Here is a 6,349-nt window from a genome sequence, read left to right as displayed (position 1 = left end):
TCGGCATACACCCTACCCACATAACAGCCTTCTGGCGTAGTTTCAAATATAAAAGGAATGAACTAGAAAACAGAGATAATAAAATTTAGACATAGACGGTTTTGCTACTTTTTATTCCTTACAATTTTATGTACATTCTAATTAATTAATCAATAAATTCCGTAATGACTTTATTAATAAAAATTGTATAGTGGTTATATAGTTACCCAAGTCAACGTTGTCTTCTTGTGAACTAAATTACTGATGTCGGAGAGAGAGAGATTGAGAAAGAGTAATCAGTGTGAAAATATATTAAGTACTGCTGTTTGGCGGTAGAATACGTACCGCCTAACAGCAGTACTGTTGTTTTCTGGTTTGAACGGTGAGTGAGCCAGTGTAACTACAGGCATAAGGGACATAACGTCTTAGCTCCCAAGGTTGGTGGCGCATTGGCGATGTAAACAATGGTTAACATTTCTTACAGCGCCACCAACCAATATCATAAAAAAATATATATTAAGTAAGTGAAATTTATTAATATATACCTACTAATATCATAAATGCGAAAGTAATTGATACTTTCATGGCTAAACGGCTGAACCAAATTTGATAAAATTTAGTATCAAGCAAACTTGAACCCCAAGAAAGTAATATAGGCTATTTTAATACAGAATACCTAACGTCCAATCAGTAAAACGAGAGCGGAGCCGCGGCCGACATTTAGTTTTTAATAAAATAAACTTATCAAATATATAATATCAAATATATAATATGTATGTATTTTTTGCTATATTTACTCTTAGTCGTCTCACACACTTATCCATCTTGTCATTACGAATCAGCCCTGTCTTGAGCACAACAAGCGCCAAAGTGCAAGCAGTGTTCTCGTGACCTTTATTAAAAAGATTTTGAAGAGACTGAGGCCTCACCGATAATCCAAGACTTGATCACGATCGGCGAAAGAAGCACCACCCAAGACGCGGTGCTCGAGTTTCTTTCGGCACTCCTGCAATTTTGACGGATCTGCCACGTCACTCATACTAATGTACGCCTATAATAATTTACCATGAAACGCGCGTTCGGAATTAACAGCTATTTACCGCTAAACGAAGTTTATAAGTGAAATCTTAATAAAGGGTTATTCTTTTAATAAATTCTCAATGGCAGCAATCTGGGACGATGCGATTAATGCAAAGAAAATTTCACAACTTTTTAATGATTTTATATATTCGTAATAGTACTTCTTGTGTTAATGTACATACTAGTCGTTAACAAAAACTCCAAGGTATATGTATATATGTATATGCTATTCCAGTGGAAGTAGGAATAAAAATAAACAAACCTTAGATTTATGAATTCCATGCGATTTTACTTCCAAAATTTCGATAACAATTTCGTCGACATTAAAAACGCGATTTTTTTCGCAAATCCATAGTGAATATCATAGATTGATCAAGCTCTCGACCAATGATATCCCCTCAATTCGCTGTCAAATGTTGTTTATTTGGCTTTTCTCCTCTTATGGTTAGAATAGAGTATAGATGTTATTAGAAGAATGCCCAAAAATCGGGAGTTGGTCTTCATACAGACATCAACAGACAGATAGTTTGAAAATAATCATTGTTTTTCATTATATAAATAGCATTAGTCATTCCAAAATCATCATTACGACACCGACGAAATAAACTCGCAAAACCGTGTTGATCTTATCAGCACTGATAATAAAAAATAATAATAATACGAAATCAAATATAGTCATAAGTAAGATTTATTTCGTTTATTTTACAGAACTGTGTATGTAGAGTAACTCCTTATTTATCAATGAGAAAAATATTATTACGTCATAACCATTCAAGCGTGTAAAGTATGACTAACAGACAATAAAACCCATTGTATTCGAATTGTCCGTGTATTAAAACAAATACTTTTGTTGCGACGGTGAGCGAGTTTTGATGAATATTGAAAACTGTTCTTTTTGCCGTTTAGACGTTATTTGAATTGATATAAAGTTAGAAATTCAGCAAGATGTGTTGCTGGAAGCCCTGTCGCAGGATCCTGAGATTCTCTGCATAGGATGCTGTATTCAACTGTTTAGGTGCTGCGGCGTTGAAGTGGACGAAACCTGCTGCTGGGGTGAAGGACCAAACCCAGAATCGTAACATATAATGATGATATAAATATTTTTTTATAAAACAATGTTTTTTTTTAATTTGTTTTATTAATATCGTTATACGTTTATTTTGTTGGAATAAACAAATTCTTACACTACCAAGAAAAGAGATGATAGTTTCTTGTAATTTGCATTATTAAAAAAGAGAAAGAAATGTTAAATCTTGTATTATGATGCTAAGTTTAATATATTTACATGTTATTCATAGTTGAATTCATAATTACGCCGCGGAAAATGCATCTCTTATAACAAATTATGTGCTTGTCCTATTTGCAATTGAAAGTCTTGAATCTTGGAGTAATAATGCAAATACCTTTATTAAAAGTATAACCTTATTGCCACCATTGTTAACAGGAGGTCTGGTTCGTTTTTTGCCCAGCGGATCGACATTGCGATTCAACGGGGAAAACTGCTAGCATTCTTGCCACTATTCCACGCGGTCATGATTTGTACAGTAACAAATTTTATTTGTGTATAGTTAAGTCATATAATGTTAATATGTAATTAAATATATATTTGTATTGAAATATGTACGATTACCTGTGTAATTTAATTTGTGGGAAAAATTAACAAGTAATATTCTTGCAGCTTCTCAGTGGAACCTAAGTATATTCCGAAGCGGAGATTACACCAACCTCAGGATCGGTCGCCGATTAGGCACCTACGGCGGCAAAGCTTGGTTAAAACACCAACGATCTCACACATCATGGTTTTAAACTAAAAAACACATCTAAAATTACACGTATGTATAGGTACACAATTTTTAGGTACACGTTTATTAATCCTTTTGTTTATTTCACCGGCATTCACGATATGAATTATAATATTTATTAAACACATGATAACAACAAACAATAACGAATTACTTGACCGGATGTTAAAACTGAAATCTACGGTTAAAATTCACGCACTCTAACCACTGGTCTGATTTGACTAAGAACTCAGTTAATGTTTGAAATTAATAATACTGCCAAAATATTTTTGGATTATCATTATAAAGTCATCTCTTTTAATAGTAATATAGTAACTCTTACATAAAACAGTAAACAAAAATGCTATATAAGAATCAGGACCCTATTTAGGGGAGGGCAACTGTCTGGTGGGGCAACTGCCCTGGGGCCTCCACAATAGAGGTTACGACGAGTTAGGAATTTTAATATAATATATGTTTAGATATCTGGATATAGTCAAATTATAATAATATTAGTAATTACTTTTTTAAAAGACACTCATAAAAAGAGTAAATAAACTATTGTCTATTTTTACTGATAGAAATTATTTGTTCAATTAATTTGTAAAATAAAAATTAGGGGCCTCCAATCCTCTCTTGCCCAGGACCTCCACTCCTTTGTGACCCCAGAGTCTCCAAACCTCCAAATTCGGTCCTGATAAGAATAGATAATATATAGGAAAGTATGTAGTTAACTAGTAGACTAAATAACTGAATAATGATAATAGTACAAAAAAAACATGCGTATGATTTGTATGATACCCATTTGTCATCTTATAAGTCATTCATTCGGTCATTCAGTCATCAGCCATTTTTGATCTTACAGTAACAAAATCAGCCTGTAGATTTGCTGCAGCTGAGCTAAAGCCTCGTCTCCCTTTGAAGAGAAGACTTGGAGTTTATTCCCTGCGCTGCTCCAATGCGGTTTGGTACATACACATTTTACTTCCAAAATTCCGATAACAGTTTCGTCGACGTTCAAAACGTCAGTTTTTTTGCAATTCCATAGTGAATGTCATAGATTGATCAAGCTCTCGACCAATGATATCCCGTCAATTTGCTGTCAAATGTTGTTTATTTTACTTTTCTCCTCTTTATTATACTCTTATTATTCCAACCATAAGGTTGGAATAGCAACCATAAGGTTGGAATAGAGTATAGATAAGAATTAAAATAGAAGAATGCCCATAAATCGGGAGTTGGTCATCACACAGACATCAACAGACAGATAGTTTGAAAAAAACATTGATTTTTTTTATATACATATCAATAGTCATTCCAAAATCATTATTACGACACCGACGAAATAAACTCGCAAAGCCGCATCGATCTTATCAGCACTGATAAGTTATCAGTGATAACACGAAATCAAATATACAGTCACAGGTAAGAGCATTCATTTCGTATTTAAAAATCGAACTGAACTATCGTCCATCTTTACAGAACTGTGTATGTTAAAGTATCTCATTGTTTATTAAGGAGAAAAGTATTATTACGTCATAACCATTCAAGCTTGTCCAACAGACAATAAATAACCCATTGTATTCGAACTGTTCGTGTATTAAAACAAATACTTTTGTTGCGACGGTGAGCGAGTTTTGTTGAATTGAAAAGTGTTTTTATTGCTGTTTAGACGTTATTTGCATTGATATAAAGTTACCAAGATGTGTTGTGACCTCTGTGAGCCCTGTTGCAAGATTCTAAAATGTCTTCTCTGCGTAGGACTCTGTATTCAAATATTGAAGTGTTGTGGCGTTGAAGTGGACGATACCTGCGGCTGTGGTGAAGGAGATCAATAATTGTAATTTATGAATTAAATATTTTTATATAAAAAAAATTGTTTCTTTTTTCTCATCGTATTACGTTTATTGGTTTGAAATAAATAAATCCATACATTAACTGTTTATTTCGAATATTTGCTGCTAATAAAAATAATAGGTACTATAATAAAATAAGGAAGTTTAAGTCGTGAAGGGGCGTAGGTAAATCCCATAGATATTTAATAGAAAAAAAAACCATTCTGGCATCTGTTCCTCCACTTTCGCTTCCAAAACTAAAAAAAAAAAATTTTTTTTAATGATATAGGTATACGGACGGTGAAATGGGCCATCTGATGGTAAGTGGTTACCACCGCCCATAGACAATGGCTCTGTATGATACAGTAGATTCCGGTTATAACGACGGCAAAAGGACCGGTGACATTACGCCGTACTTACCGGAAGTCGTACTAAGGAAAAAAATTGCTAGTTCGTATAGTATCATAGAAACCACAATATACCAACATAGAAAGTAAATATTTAAATATAATTTTATTTATTTCACATAACTAAGAATGAAAAGAAATATATTTAGCTTCATATAAACATACTCGTAGATAACCAAACATAGGTACATATGTACTTAAACATATAATATTGTGTTTGGTTTTTTACTATACTAAAAGGGTTGGACAATAATATGCAAAGCAGACATAATTCTTTTCATAGTGTCATATCATCAAAATTAAAAAGCACGAACACGTTCAACACTTCTGCAAGTTTTAGAGATTCAGATGAACTCGGAGTGCTACAATGTTCTTTCAGGTCGTCCTCATTATTATAGTCGCCATCTTTGCTGTTGATGATAACATTTTGTGGAATATTTTCGTCAGGTCCTTGCACGTTGGGAAATCATTATCAACAATTGAATATTGTTCAAATTCTTAATTTCCTATGCGCAGTCCTATATTCAGAGCTCTTGCCCAGACAGGCAGCGGTTTATCATCATCAAAATCGTTGTCATTGTAACTGGACAGTTTGAGTTAAATACAGTCGTTAGGGCGATCGTTGTAAGCGCAGTCGCAATAAACGGATATATTTTCATAGCGGCTCATTTTTAAAACGAAACATATTCCTATACTTACGTTGCTAAAAACGGTTGGTTGTTGTAGTCCCGAATTCATACTTTAGAGGTGTGTAGCAGTACAATAAAACGTCTGCTTTGTAGTGAGTAGAATTGTGGAATGTTTATCAGAAAAATGTTTCGAGTATATATACAAAATGTTTCAACGTAACAAACAACTCTTTTCAGAGCCTATCATCTGTTTCAAATAAATAGTTTATTGTTAGAATCAGTATAACAGTGATGCGTTTGACCGTATTTCGCGCTGCTTCCCGCCAAGTGTGGATACATTTTAAAACCAATCTGACAGCTTGGCCTAATGAAATTCGGATACTTAGACTCCTTGTTATTACAATACAATAATAATATATTTTTTTTAAGTTTGAAATAAAACATTATCATGATTATCATTTCAAGACGAACAAACAGAGAGATGATAATTCTCTATTGTTTGGGCATTAGTCCATGCGTGATGCGAGAGTACCCCAGGGTTTAGTTTTTAGTTGAGTCTTGTACAACATATCTACGTTTGATATTTCATTAACCAGCGCCAAAGCTACAACTACAATAAATACTTGATAAAATAGATA

This window comes from Vanessa tameamea, chromosome 24 (assembly GCF_037043105.1).
Source record: "Vanessa tameamea isolate UH-Manoa-2023 chromosome 24, ilVanTame1 primary haplotype, whole genome shotgun sequence".
Classification (NCBI taxonomy): domain Eukaryota; kingdom Metazoa; phylum Arthropoda; class Insecta; order Lepidoptera; family Nymphalidae; genus Vanessa; species Vanessa tameamea.
Note: the sequence above shows the minus strand (reverse complement) of the source record.